This window comes from Ambystoma mexicanum, chromosome 7q (genome assembly GCF_040938575.1).
Source record: "Ambystoma mexicanum isolate Mex_15411 chromosome 7q, UKY_AmexF1_1, whole genome shotgun sequence".
In the NCBI taxonomy this organism is placed as follows: Eukaryota; Metazoa; Chordata; class Amphibia; order Caudata; family Ambystomatidae; genus Ambystoma; species Ambystoma mexicanum.
The window spans coordinates 1,133,682,752-1,133,699,121 of record NC_090941.1 but is presented as its reverse complement, the minus strand read 5'-3'; positions in this window follow the sequence as shown (position 1 = coordinate 1,133,699,121).

Genomic DNA, 16,370 nt, shown 5'->3' with positions numbered 1-16,370 from the left:
AAGAACATAGCCACTGTGCAGGCCGTCAAGACTGCTCTGAATACACTTCGCCACTCCAGGCAAGGGCCACCGAGACCTAGAGTAGAGATGCCCCCAATAATAAGAATATAGCCACTGTGCAGGCCTTCAAGACCACTCTGAATACACCTCGCCACTCCAGGCATGGGCCACCTGAGACCTCGAATAGAGATGTCCCCAATAATAAGAACATAGCCACTGTGCAGGCCTTCAAGACCACTCTGAATACACCTCGCCACTCCAGGCAAGGGCCACCTGAGACCTAGAATAGAGATGCCCCCAATAATAAGAACATAGCCACTGTGCAGGCCTTCAAGACCACTCTGAATACACCTCGCCACTCCAGGCAAGGGCCACCTGAGACCTAGAATAGAGATGCCCCCAATAATAAGAACATAGCCACTGTGCAGGCCTTCAAGACCACTCTGAATACACCTCGCCACTCCAGGCAAGGGCCACCCGAGACCTAGAGTAGAGATGCCCCAAATAATAAGAACATAGCCACTGTGCAGGCCTGAAAGACCACTCTGAATACACCTCACCACTCCAGGCACAGGGCACCTGAGACCGAGAGTAGAGATGCCCCCAATAATAAGAGCATAGCCACTGTGCAGGCCTGAAAGACCGCTCTGAATACACCTCACCACTCGAGGCAAGTGCCACCTGAGACCTAGAGTAAAGATGCCCCCAATAATAAGAACATAGTCACTTTGCAGGCCTTCAAGACCACTCTGAATACACCTCACCACTCCAGGCAAGGGCCACCTGAGACCTGGAGTAGAGATTCCCCCCTATAATAAGAACATAGCCACTGTGCAGGCCTTCAAGACCACTGAATACACCTCACCACTCCAGGCAAGGGCCACCTGAGACCTAGAGTAGAGATTCCCCCAATAATAAGAGCATAGCCACTGTGCAGGCCTGAAAGACCGCTCTGAATACACCTCACCACTCGAGGAGAGAGCCACCTGAGACCTAGAGTAAAGATGCCGCCAATAATAAGAACATAGCCACTGTGCAGGCCTTCAAGACCACTCTGAATACACCTCACCACTCCAGGCAAGGGCCACCTGAGACCTCGAGTAGAGATTCCCCCCTATAATAAGAACATAGTCACTGTGCAGTCCTTCAAGACCGCTCTGAATACACCTCACCACTCCAGGCAAGGGCCACCTGAGACCTAGAGTAGAGATGCCTCCCAATAATAAGAACATAGCCACTGTGCAGGCCTTCAAGACCGCTCTGAATACACCTCAACATTCCAGGCAAGGACCACCTGAGACCTAGAGTAGAGATGCCCCCAATAATAAGGACATAGCCACTATGCAGGCCTTCAAGACCACTCTGAATACACCTCGCCACTCCAGGCAAGGGCCACCTGAGACCTAGAGTAGAGATGCCCCCCAATAATAAGAACATAGCCATTGTGCAGGGCTTCTAGACCACTCTGAATACACGTCACCGCTCCAGGCAAGGGCCACCCGAGACCTAGAGTAGAGATGCCCCCAATAATATGAACATAGCCACTGTGCAAGCCTTCAAGACCCCTCTGAATACACCTCACAACTCCAAGCAAGGGCCACCTGAGACATAGAGTAGAGATTCCCCCAATAATAAGAACATAGCCACTGTGCAGGCCTTCAAGACCGCTCTGAATACACCTCACCACTCAAGGCAAGGGCCACCCGAGACCTAGAGTAGAGATGCCCCCAATAATAAGAACATAGCCACTGTGCATGCCTTCAATACCACTCTGAATACACCTCGCCACTCCACGCAAGGGCCACCCGAGACCTAGAGTAGAGATGCCCCCAATAATAAGAACATAGCCACTGTGCAGGCCTTCAAGACCACTCTGAATACACCTCGCCACTCCAGGCAAGGGCCACCTGAGACCTAGAGTAGAGATGCCCCCAATAATAAGAAGATAGCCACTGTGCAGGCCTTCAAGACCGCTCTGAATACACCTCGCCACTCCAGGCATGGGCCACCCGAGACCTAGAGTTGAGATGCCCCCAATAAAAAGAACATAGCCACTGTGCAGGCCTTCAAGACCACTCTGAATACACCTTGCCACTCCAGGCAAGGGCCACCTGAGACCTAGAGTAGAGATGCCCCCCATAAAAAGAACATAGCCACTGTGCAGCCCTTCAAGACCACTCTGAATACACCTCGCCACTCCAGGCAAGGGCCACCTGAGACCTAGAGTAGAGATGCCCCCAAATAATAAGTACATAGCCACTGTGCAGGCCTTCAAGACCACTCTGAATACACCTCACCACTCCAGGCAAGGGCCACCTGAGACCTAGAGTAGAGATTCCCCCCTATAATAAGAACATAGCCACTGTGCAGGCCTTCAAGACCGCTCTGAATACACCTCGCCACTCCAGGCAAGGGCCACCTGAGACCTAGAATAGAGATGCCCCCAATAATAAGAACATAGCCACTGTGCAGGCCTTCAAGACCACTCTGAATACACCTCGCCACTCCAGGCAAGGGCCACCCGAGACCTAGCGTAGAGATGCCCCAAATAATAAGAACATAGCCACTGTGCAGGCCTGAAAGACCGCTCTGAATACACCTCACCACTCCAGGCACAGGGCACCTGAGACCGAGAGTAGAGATGCCCCCAATAATAAGAGCATAGCCACTGTGCAGGCCTGAAAGACCGCTCTGAATACACCTCACCACTCGAGGCAAGTGCCACCTGAGACCTAGAGTAAAGATGCCCCCAATAATAAGAACATAGTCACTTTGCAGGCCTTCAAGACCACTCTGAATACACCTCACCACTCCAGGCAAGGGCCACCTGAGACCTGGAGTAGAGATTCCCCCCTATAATAAGAACATAGCCACTGTGCAGGCCTTCAAGACCACTGAATACACCTCGCCACTCCAGGCAAGGGCCACCTGAGACCTAGAGTAGAGATGTGCCCAATAATAAAAACATAGCCACTGTGCAGGCCTTCAAGACCGCTCTGAAAACACCTCGCCACTCCAGGCAAGGGCCACCTGAGACCTAGAGTAGAGATGCCCCCAATAATAAGAACATAGCCACTGTGCAGGCCTTCAAGACTGCTCTGAATACACCTCACCACTCCAGGCAAGGGCCACCTGAGACCTAGAGTAGAGATGCCCCCAATAATAAGAAGATAGCCACTGTGCAGGCCTTCAAGACCGCTCTGAATACACCTCGCCACTCCAGGCATGGGCCACCCGAGACCTAGAGTTGAGATGCCCCCAATAATAAGAACATAGCCACTGTGCAGGCCTTCAAGACCACTCTGAATACACCTTGCCACTCCAGGCAAGGGCCACCTGAGACCTAGAGTAGAGATGCCCCCAATAAAAAGAACATAGCCACTGTGCAGCCCTTCAAGACCACTCTGAATACACCTCGCCACTCCAGGCAAGGGCCACCTGAGACCTAGAGTAGAGATGCCCCCAAATAATAAGTACATAGCCACTGTGCAGGCCTTCAAGACCACTCTGAATACACCTCACCACTCCAGGCAAGGGCCACCTGAGACCTAGAGTAGAGATTCCCCCCTATAATAAGAACATAGCCACTGTGCAGGCCTTCAAGACCGCTCTGAATACACCTCGCCACTCCAGGCAAGGGCCACCTGAGACCTAGAATAGAGATGCCCCCAATAATAAGAACATAGCCACTGTGCAGGCCTTCAAGACCACTCTGAATACACCTCGCCACTCCAGGCAAGGGCCACCCGAGACCTAGCGTAGAGATGCCCCAAATAATAAGAACATAGCCACTGTGCAGGCCTGAAAGACCGCTCTGAATACACCTCACCACTCCAGGCACAGGGCACCTGAGACCGAGAGTAGAGATGCCCCCAATAATAAGAGCATAGCCACTGTGCAGGCCAGAAAGACCGCTCTGAATACACCTCACCACTCGAGGCAAGTGCCACCTGAGACCTAGAGTAAAGATGCCCCCAATAATAAGAACATAGTCACTTTGCAGGCCTTCAAGACCACTCTGAATACACCTCACCACTCCAGGCAAGGGCCACCTGAGACCTGGAGTAGAGATTCCCCCCTATAATAAGAACATAGCCACTGTGCAGGCCTTCAAGACCACTGAATACACCTCACCACTCCAGGCAAGGGCCACCTGAGACCTAGAGTAGAGATGCCCCCAATAATAAGCACATAGCCACTGTGCAGGCCGTCAAGACTGCTCTGAATACACTTCGCCACTCCAGGCATGGGCCACCGAGACCTAGAGTAGAGATGCCCCCAATAATAAGAATATAGCCACTGTGCAGGCCTTCAAGACCACTCTGAATACACCTCGCCACTCCAGGCATGGGCCACCTGAGACCTCGAATAGAGATGTCCCCAATAATAAGAACATAGCCACTGTGCAGGCCTTCAAGACCGCTCTGAATACACCTCGCCACTCCAGGCAAGGGCCACCTGAGACCTAGAATAGAGATGCCCCCAATAATAAGAACATAGCCACTGTGCAGGCCTTCAAGACCACTCTGAATACACCTCGCCACTCCAGGCAAGGGCCACCCGAGACCTAGAGTAGAGATGCCCCAAATAATAAGAACATAGCCACTGTGCAGGCCTGAAAGACCGCTCTGAATACACCTCACCACTCCAGGCACAGGGCACCTGAGACCGAGAGTAGAGATGCCCCCAATAATAAGAGCATAGCCACTGTGCAGGCCTGAAAGGCCGCTCTGAATACACCTCACCACTCGAGGCAAGTGCCACCTGAGACCTAGAGTAAAGATGCCCCCAATAATAAGAACATAGTCACTTTGCAGGCCTTCAAGACCACTCTGAATACACCTCACCACTCCAGGCAAGGGCCACCTGAGACCTGGAGTAGAGATTCCCCCCTATAATAAGAACATAGCCACTGTGCAGGCCTTCAAGACCACTGAATACACCTCACCACTCCAGGCAAGGGCCACCTGAGACCTAGAGTAGAGATTCCCCCAATAATAAGAGCATAGCCACTGTGCAGGCCTGAAAGACCGCTCTGAATACACCTCACCACTCGAGGAGAGAGCCACCTGAGACCTAGAGTAAAGATGCCGCCAATAATAAGAACATAGCCACTGTGCAGGCCTTCAAGACCACTCTGAATACACCTCACCACTCCAGGCAAGGGCCACCTGAGACCTCGAGTAGAGATTCCCCCCTATAATAAGAACATAGTCACTGTGCAGTCCTTCAAGACCGCTCTGAATACACCTCACCACTCCAGGCAAGGGCCACCTGAGACCTAGAGTAGAGATGCCTCCCAATAATAAGAACATAGCCACTGTGCAGGCCTTCAAGACCGCTCTGAATACACCTCAACATTCCAGGCAAGGACCACCTGAGACCTAGAGTAGAGATGCCCCCAATAATAAGGACATAGCCACTATGCAGGCCTTCAAGACCACTCTGAATACACCTCGCCACTCCAGGCAAGGGCCACCTGAGACCTAGAGTAGAGATGCCCCCCAATAATAAGAACATAGCCACTGTGCAGGGCTTCTAGACCACTCTGAATACACGTCACCGCTCCAGGCAAGGGCCACCCGAGACCTAGAGTAGAGATGCCCCCAATAATATGAACATAGCCACTGTGCAAGCCTTCAAGACCCCTCTGAATACACCTCACAACTCCAAGCAAGGGCCACCTGAGACATAGAGTAGAGATTCCCCCAATAATAAGAACATAGCCACTGTGCAGGCCTTCAAGACCGCTCTGAATACACCTCACCACTCAAGGCAAGGGCCACCCGAGACCTAGAGTAGAGATGCCCCCAATAATAAGAACATAGCCACTGTGCATGCCTTCAATACCACTCTGAATACACCTCGCCACGCCACGCAAGGGCCACCCGAGACCTAGAGTAGAGATGCCCCCAATAATAAGAACATAGCCACTGTGCATGCCTTCAAGACCACTCTGAATACACCTCGCCACTCCAGGCAAGGGCCACCTGAGACCTAGAGTAGAGATGTACCCAATAATTAAAACATAGCCACTGTGCAGGCCTTCAAGACCGCTCTGAATACACCTCGCCACTCCAGGCATGGGCCACCCGAGACCTAGAGTTGAGATGCCCCCAATAATAAGAACATAGCCACTTTGCAGGCCTTCAAGACCACTCTGAATAGACCTTGCCACTCCAGGCAAGGGCCACCTGAGACCTAGAGTAGAGATGCCCCCAATAAAAAGAACATAGCCACTGTGCAGCCCTTCAAGACCACTCTGAATACACCTCGCCACTCCAGGCAAGGGCCACCTGAGACCTAGAGTAGAGATGCCCCCAAATAATAAGTACATAGCCACTGTGCAGGCCTTCAAGACCACTCTGAATACACCTCACCACTCCAGGCAAGGGCCACCTGAGACCTAGAGTAGAGATTCCCCCCAATAATAAGAACATAGCCACTGTGCAGGCCGTCAAGACCGCTCTGAATACACCTCGCCACTCCAGGCAAGGGCCACCCGAGACCTAGAGTAGAGATGCCCCAAATAATAAGAACATAGCCACTGTGCAGGCCTGAAAGACCGCTCTGAATACACCTCACCACTCCAGGCAAGGGCCACCGGAGACCTAGAGTAAAGATGCCCCCAATAATAAGAACATAGTCACTTTGCAGGCCTTCAAGACCACTCTGAATACACCTCACCACTCCAGGCAAGGGCCACCTGAGACCTGGAGTAGAGATTCCCCCCTATAATAAGAACATAGCCACTGTGCAGGCCTTCAAGACCACTGAATACACCTCACCACTCCAGGCAAGGGCCACCTGAGACCTAGAGTAGAGATGCTCCCAATAATAAGAACATAGCCACTGTGCAGGCCTTCAAGACCGCTCTGAATACACCTTGCCACTCCAGGCAAGGGCCACCCGAGACCTAGAGTAGAGATGCCCCCAATAATAAGAACATAGCCACTGTGCAGGCCTTCAAGACCGCTCTGAATACACCTCGCCACTCCAGGCAAGGGCCACCTGAGACCTAGAGTACAGATGCCCCCAATAATAAGAACATAGCCACTGTGCAGGCCTTCAAAACAGCTCTGAATACACCTCGCCACTCCAGGCAAGGGCCACCTGAGGCCTAGAGTAGAGATGCCCCCAATAATAAGAACATAGCCACTGTGCAGGCCTTCAAGACCACTCTGAATACACCTCGCCACTCCAGGCAAGGGCTACCTGAGACTGAGAGTAGAGATGCCCCCCCATAATAAGAACATAGCCACTGTGCAGGGCTTCTAGACCACTCTGAATACACCTCAACACTCCAGGCAAGGGCCACCCAAGACCTAGAGTAGAGATGCCCCCAATAATAAGAACATAGCCACTGTGCAGGCCTTCAAGACCGCTCTGAATACACCTCACCACTCCAAGCAAGGGCCACCTGAGACCTAGAGTAGAGATTCCCCCAATAATAAGAACATAGCCACTGTGCAGGCCTTCAAGACTGCTCTGAATACACCTCGCCACACCAGGCAAGGGCCACCCGAGACCTAGAGTAGAGATGCCGCCAATAATAAGAACATAGCCACTGTGCAGGCCTTCAAGACTGCTCTGAATACACCTCACCACTCCAGGCAAGGGCCACCTGAGACCTAGAGTAGAGATGCCCCCAATAATAAGAAGATAGCCACTGTGTGGGCCTTCAAGACCGCTCTGAATACACCTCAACATTCCAGGCAAGGACCACCTGAGACCTAGAGTAGAGATGCCCCCAATAATAAGGACATAGCCACTATGCAGGCCTTCAAGACCACTCTGAATACACCTCGCCACTCCAGGCAAGGGCTACCTGAGACTGAGAGTAGAGATGCCCCCCCATAATAAGAACATAGCCACTGTGCAGGGCTTCTAGACCACTCTGAATACACCTCAACACTCCAGGCAAGGGCCACCCGAGACCTAGAGTAGAGATGCCCCCAATAATAAGAACATAGCCACTGTGCAGGCCTTCAAGACCGCTCTGAATACACCTCACCACTCCAAGCAAGGGCCACCTGAGACCTAGAGTAGAGATTCCCCCAATAATAAGAACATAGCCACTGTGCAGGCCTTCAAGACTGCTCTGAATACACCTCGCCACACCAGGCAAGGGCCACCCGAGACCTAGAGTAGAGATGCCGCCAATAATAAGAACATAGCCACTGTGCAGGCCTTCAAGACTGCTCTGAATACACCTCACCACTCCAGGCTAGGGCCACCCAAAACCTAGAGTAGAGATGCCCCAAATAATAAGAACATAGCCACTGTGCAGGCCTGAAAGACCGCTCTGAATACACCTCACCACTCCAGGCAAGGGCCACCGGAGACCTAGAGTAAAGATGCCCCCAATAATAAGAACATAGTCACTTTGCAGGCCTTCAAGACCACTCTGAATACACCTCACCACTCCAGGCAAGGGCCACCTGAGACCTGGAGTAGAGATTCCCCCCTATAATAAGAACATAGCCACTGTGCAGGCCTTCAAGACCACTGAATACACCTCACCACTCCAGGCAAGGGCCACCTGAGACCTAGAGTAGAGATGCTCCCAATAATAAGAACATAGCCACTGTGCAGGCCTTCAAGACCGCTCTGAATACACCTTGCCACTCCAGGCAAGGGCCACCCGAGACCTAGAGTAGAGATGCCCCCAATAATAAGAACATAGCCACTGTGCAGGCCTTCAAGACCGCTCTGAATACACCTCGCCACTCCAGGCAAGGGCCACCTGAGACCTAGAGTACAGATGCCCCCAATAATAAGAACATAGCCACTGTGCAGGCCTTCAAAACAGCTCTGAATACACCTCGCCACTCCAGGCAAGGGCCACCTGAGGCCTAGAGTAGAGATGCCCCCAATAATAAGAACATAGCCACTGTGCAGGCCTTCAAGACCACTCTGAATACACCTCGCCACTCCAGGCACGGGCTACCTGAGACTGAGAGTAGAGATGCCCCCCCATAATAAGAACATAGCCACTGTGCAGGGCTTCTAGACCACTCTGAATACACCTCAACACTCCAGGCAAGGGCCACCCGAGACCTAGAGTAGAGATGCCCCCAATAATAAGAGCATAGCCACTGTGCCTAAAAGAGCGCTCTGAATACACCTCACCACTCGAGGCAAGAGCCACCTGAGACATAGAGTAGAGATGCCCCCAATAATAAGAACATAGCCACTGTGCAGGCCTTCAAGACCACTCTGAATACACCTCACCACTCCAGGCAAGACCCACCTGAGACCTAGAGTAGAGATTCCCCCCAATAATAAGAACATAGCCACTGTGCAGGCCTTCAAGACCGCTCTGAATACACCTCACCACTCCAGGCAAGGGCCACCTGAGACCTAGAGTAGAGATGCCTCCCAATAATAAGAACATAGCCACTGTGCAGGCCTTCAAGACCGCTCTGAATACACCTCGCCACTCCAGGCAAGGGCCACCTGAGACCTAGAGTACAGATACCCCCAATAATAAGAACATAGCCACTGTGCAGGCCTTCAAGACAGCTCTGAATACACCTCACCACTCCAGGCAAGGGCCACCGGAGACCTAGAGTAGAGATGCCCCCAATAATAAGAACATAGCCACTGTGCAGGCCTTCAAGACCGCTCTGAATACACCTCACCACTCCAGGCAAGGGCCACCCGAGACCTAGAGTAGAGATGCCCCCAATAATAAGAACATAGCCACTGTGCAGGCTTTCAAGACCGCTCTGAATACACCTCGCCACTCCAGGCAAGGGCCACCTGAGACCTAGAGTACAGATGTCCCCAATAATAAGAACACAGCCACTGTGCAGGCCTTCAAGACAGCTCTGAATACACCTCACCACTCCAGGCAAGGGCCACCTGAGACCTAGAGTAGAGATGCCCCCAATAATAAGAACATAGCCACTGTGCAGGGCTTTTAGACCACTCTGAATATACCTCGCCACTCCAGGCAAGGGCCACCTGAGACCTAGAGTAGAGATGTCCCCAATAATAGGAACATAGCCACTGTGCAGGCCTTCAAGACTGCTCTGAATACACCTCACCACTCCAGGCAAGGGCCACCTGAGACCTAGACTAGAGATGCCCCCAATAATAAGAACATAGAACTGTGCAGGCCTTCAAGACTGCTCTGAATGCACCTCACCACTCCAGGCAAGGGCCACCTGAGACCTAGAGTAGAGATGCCCCCAATAATAAGAACATAGCCACTGTGCAGGCCGTCAAGACTGCTCTGAATACACTTCGCCACTCCAGGCAAGGGCCACCGAGACCTAGAGTAGAGATGCCCCCAATAATAAGAATATAGCCACTGTGCAGGCCTTCAAGACCACTCTGAATACACCTCGCCACTCCAGGCATGGGCCACCTGAGACCTAGAATAGAGATGTCCCCAATAATAAGAACATAGCCCCTGTGCAGGCCTTCAATACCACTCTGAATACACCTCACCACTCCAGGCAAGGGCCACCTGAGACCTAGAGTAGAGATGCCCCCCAATAATAAGAACATAGCCACTGTGCAGGGGTTCTAGACCAATCTGAATACACCTTACCACTCCAGGCAAGGGCCACCCGAGACCTAGAGTAGAGATGCCCCCAATAATAAGAACATAGCCACTGTGCAGGCCTTCAAGACCACTCTGAATACACCTCACCACTCCAGGCAAGGGCCACCCGAGACCTAGAGTAGAGATGCCCCCAATAATAAGAACATAGCCACTGTGCAGGCCTTCAAGACCGCTCTGAATACACCTCACCAATCCAGGCAAGGGCCACCCGAGACCTAGAGTAGAGATGCCCCCAATAATAAGAACATAGCCACTGTGCAGGGCTTCTAGACCAATCTGAATACACCTCGCCACTACAGGCAAGGGCCACCTGAGACCTAGAGTACAGATGCCACCAATAATAAGAACATAGCCACTGTGCAGGCCTTCAAGACAGCTCTGAATACACCTCACCACTCCAGGCAAGGGCCACCCGAGACCTAGAGTAGAGATGCCCCCAATAATAAGAACATAGCCACTGTGCAGGCCTTCAAGACCACTCTGAATACACCTCACCACTCCAGGCAAGGGCCACCCGAGACCTAGAGTAGAGATGCCCCCAATAATAAGAACATAGCCACTGTGCAGGCCTTCAAGACCGCTCTGAATACACCTCACCAATCCAGGCAAGTGCCACCTGAGACCTAGAGTAGAGAGGCCCCCCAATAATAAGAACATAGCCACTGTGCAGGGCTTCCAGACCAATCTGAATACACCTCGCCACTCCAGGCAAGGGCCACCTGAGACCTAGAGTACAGATGCCCCCAATAATAAGAACATAGCCACTGTGCAGGCTTTCAAGACAGCTCTGAATACACCTCACCACTCCAGGCAAGGGCCACCGGAGACCTAGAGTAAAGATGCCCCCAATAATAAGAACATAGCCACTGTGCAGGCCTTCAAGACCGCTCTGAATACACCTCACCACTCCAGGCAAGGGCCACCCGAGACCTAGAGTAGAGATGCCCCCAATAATAAGAACATAGCCATTGTGCAGGCTTTCAAGACCACTCTGAATACACCTCGCCACTCCAGGCAAGGGCCACCTGAGACCTAGAGTACAGATGCCGCCAATAATAAGAACATAACCACTGTGCAGGCCTTCAAGACAGCTCTGAATACACCTCACCACTCCAGGCAAGGGCCACCTGAGACCTAGAGTAGACATTCCCCCAATAATAAGAACATAGCCACTGTGCAGGCCTTCAAGACCGCTCTGAATACACCTCGCCACTCCAGGCAAGGGCCACCCGAGACCTAGAGTAGAGATGCCCCCAATAATAAGAACATAGTCACTGTGCAGGGCTTTTAGACCACTCTGAATACACCTCGCCACTCCAGGCAAGGGCCACCTGAGACCTAGAGTAGAGATGTCCCCAATAATAAAAACATAGCCACTGTGCAGGCCTTCAAGACTGCTCTGAATACACCTCGCCACTCCAGGCAAGGGCCACCTGAGACCTAGACTAGAGATGCCCCCAATAATAAGAACATAGAACTGTGCAGGCCTTCAAGACTGCTCTGAATACACCTCACCACTCCAGGCAAGGGCCACCTGAGACCTAGAGTAGAGATGCCCCCAACAATAAGAACATAGCCACTGTGCAGGCCGTCAAGACTGCTCTGAATACACTTCGCCACTCCAGGCAAGGGCCACCGAGACCTAGAGTAGAGATGCCCCCAATAATAAGAATATAGCCACTGTGCAGGCCTTCAAGACCACTCTGAATACACCTCGCCACTCCAGGCATGGGCCACCTGAGACCTAGAATAGAGATGTCCCCAATAATAAGAACATAGCCACTGTGCAGGCCTTCAATACCACTCTGAATACACCTCACCACTCCAGGCAAGGGCCACCCGAGACCTAGAGTAGAGATGCCCCCAATAATAAGAACATAGCCACTGTGCAGGCCTTCAAGACCACTCTGAATACACCTCACCACTCCAGGCAAGGGCCACCCGAGACCTAGAGTAGAGATGCCCCCAATAATAAGAACATAGCCACTGTGCAGGCCTTCAAGACCGCTCTGAATACACCTCACCAATCCAGGCAAGGGCCACCCGAGACCTAGAGTAGAGATGCCCCCAATAATAAGAACATAGCCACTGTGCAGGCCTTCAAGACCGCTCTGAATACACCTCACCAATCCAGGCAAGGGCCACCTGAGACCTAGAGTAGAGAGGCCCCCCAATAATAAGAACATAGCCACTGTGCAGGGCTTCCAGACCAATCTGAATACACCTCGCCACTCCAGGCAAGGGCCACCTGAGACCTAGAGTACAGATGCCCCCAATAATAAGAACATAGCCACTGTGCAGGCTTTCAAGACAGCTCTGAATACACCTCACCACTCCAGGGAAGGGCCACCGGAGACCTAGAGTAGAGATGCCCCCAATAATAAGAACATAGCCACTGTGCAGGCCTTCAAGACCGCTCTGAATACACCTCACCACTCCAGGCAAGGGCCACCCGAGACCTAGAGTAGAGATGCCCCCAATAATAAGAACATAGCCACTGTGCAGGCTTTCAAGACCGCTCTGAATACACCTCGCCACTCCAGGCAAGGGCCACCTGAGACCTAGAGTACAGATGCCCCCAATAATAAGAACATAACCACTGTGCAGGCCTTCAAGACAGCTCTGAATACACCTCACCACTCCAGGCAAGGGCCACCTGAGACCTAGAGTAGACATTCCCCCAATAATAAGAACATAGCCACTGTGCAGGCCTTCAAGACCGCTCTGAATACACCTCGCCACTCCAGGCAAGGGCCACCCGAGACCTAGAGTAGAGATGCCCCCAATAATAAGAACATAGTCACTGTGCAGGGCTTTTAGACCACTCTGAATACACCTCGCCACTCCAGGCAAGGGCCACCTGAGACCTAGAGTAGAGATGTCCCCAATAATAAAAACATAGCCACTGTGCAGGCCTTCAAGACTGCTCTGAATACACCTCGCCACTCCAGGCAAGGGCCACCTGAGACCTAGACTAGAGATGCCCCCAATAATAAGAACATAGAACTTTGCAGGCCTTCAAGACTGCTCTGAATACACCTCACCACTCCAGGCAAGGGCCACCTGAGACCTAGAGTGGAGATGCCCCCAATAATAAGAACATAGCCACTGCGCAGGCCGTCAAGACTGCTCTGAATACACTTCGCCACTCCAGGCAAGGGCCACCGAGACCTAGAGTAGAGATGCCCCCAATAATAAGAATATAGCCACTGTGCAGGCCTTCAAGACCACTCTGAATACACCTCGCCACTCCAGGCATGGGCCACCTGAGACCTAGAATAGAGATGTCCCCAATAATAAGAACATAGCCACTGTACAGGCCTTCAATACCACTCTGAATACACCTCACCACTCCAGGCAAGGGCCACCTGAGACCTAGAGTAGAGATGCCCCCCAATAATAAGAACATAGCCACTGTGCAGGGCTTCTAGACCAATCTGAATACACCTTACCACTCCAGGCAAGGGCCACCCGAGACCTAGAGTAGAGATGCCCCCAATAATAAGAACATAGCCACTGTGCAGGCCTTCAAGACCACCCTGAATACACCTTGCCACTCCAGGCAAGGGCAAACTGAGACCTAGAGTAGAGATGCCCCCAATAATAAGAGCATAGCCACTGTGCGGGCCTGAAAAACCGCTCTGAATACACCTCACCACTCCAGGCACAGGGCACCTGAGACCTAGAGTAGAGATTCCCCCAATAATAAGAGCATAGCCACTGTGCAGGCCTGAAAGACCGCTCTGAATACACCTCACCACTCGAGGCAAGAGCCACCTGAGACCTAGAGTAAAGATGCCCCCAATAATAAGAACATAGCCACTGTGCAGGCCTTCAAGACCACTCTGAATACACCTCACCACTCCAGGCAAGGGCCACCTGAGACCTCGAGTAGAGATTCCCCCCTATAATAAGAACATAGCCACTGTGCAGTCCTTCAAGACCGCTCTGAATACACCTCACCACTCCAGGCAAGGGCCACCTGAGACCTAGAGTAGAGATGCCTCCCAATAATAAGAACATAGCCACTGTGCAGGCCTTCAAGACCGCTCTGAATACACCTCAACATTCCAGGCAAGGACCACCTGAGACCTAGAGTAGAGATGCCCAAAATAATAAGGACATAGCCACTATGCAGGCCTTCAAGACCACTCTGAATACACCTCGCCACTCCAGGCAAGGGCCACCTGAGACCTAGAGTAGAGATGCCCCCCAATAATAAGAACATAGCCACTGTGCAGGGCTTCTAGACCACTCTGAATACACGTCACCGCTCCAGGCAAGGGCCACCCGAGACCTAGAGTAGAGATGCCCCCAATAATAAGAACATAGCCACTGTGCAGGCCTTCAAGACCACTCTGAATACACCTCACCACTCCAGGCAAGGGCCACCCGAGACCTAGAGTAGAGATGCCCCCAATAATAAGAACATAGCCACTGTGCAGGCCTTCAAGACCGCTCTGAATACACCTCACCAATCCAGGCAAGGGCCACCCGAGACCTAGAGTAGAGATGCCCCCAATAATAAGAACATAGCCACTGTGCAGGCCTTCAAGACCACCCTGAATACACCTTGCCACTCCAGGCAAGGGCAAACTGAGACCTAGAGTAGAGATGCCCCCAATAATAAGAGCATAGCCACTGTGCGGGCCTGAAAAACCGCTCTGAATACACCTCACCACTCCAGGCACAGGGCACCTGAGACCTAGAGTAGAGATTCCCCCAATAATAAGAGCGTAGCCACTGTGCAGGCCTTAACGACCGCTCTGAATACACCTCACCACTCGAGGCAAGAGCCACCTGAGACCTAGAGTAAAGATGCCCCCAATAATAAGAACATAGCCACTGTGCAGGCCTTCAAGACCACTCTGAATACACCTCACCACTCCAGGCAAGGGCCACCTGAGACCTCGAGTAGAGATTCCCCCCTATAATAAGAACATAGCCACTGTGCAGTCCTTCAAGACCGCTCTGAATACACCTCACCACTCCAGGCAAGGGACACCTGAGACCTAGAGTAGAGATGCCTCCCAATAATAAGAACATAGCCACTGTGCAGGCCTTCAAGATCGCTCTGAATACACCTCAACATTCCAGGCAAGGACCACCTGAGACCTAGAGTAGAGATGCCCCCAATAATAAGGACATAGCCACAATGCAGGCCTTCAAGACCACTCTGAATACACCTCGCCACTCCAGGCAAGGGCCACCTCAGACCTAGAGTAGAGATGCCCACCAATAATAAGAACATAGCCACTGTGCAGGGCTTCTAGACCACTCTGAATACACGTCACCGCTCCAGGCAAGGGCCACCCGAGACCTAGAGTAGAGATGCCCCCAATAATATGAACATAGCCATTGTGCAGGCCTTCAAGACCCCTCTGAATACACCTCACCACTCCAAGCAAGGGCCACCTGAGACATAGAGTAGAGATTCCCCCAATAATAACATAGCCACTGTGCAGGCCTTCAAGACCGCTCTGAATACACCTCACCACTCCAGGCAAGGGCCACCCGAGACCTAGAGTAGAGATGCCCCCAATAATAAGAACATAGCCACTGTGCATGCCTTCAATACCACTCTGAATACACCTCGCCACTCCAGGCAAGGGCCACCCGAGACCTAGAGTAGAGATGCCCCCAATAATAAAAACATAGCCACTGTGCAGGCCTTCAAGACCACTCTGAATACACCTCGCCACTCCAGGCAAGGGCCACCTGAGACCTAGAGTAGAGATGTCCCCAATAATAAAAACATAGCCACTGTGCAGGCCTTCAAGACCGCTCTGAATAC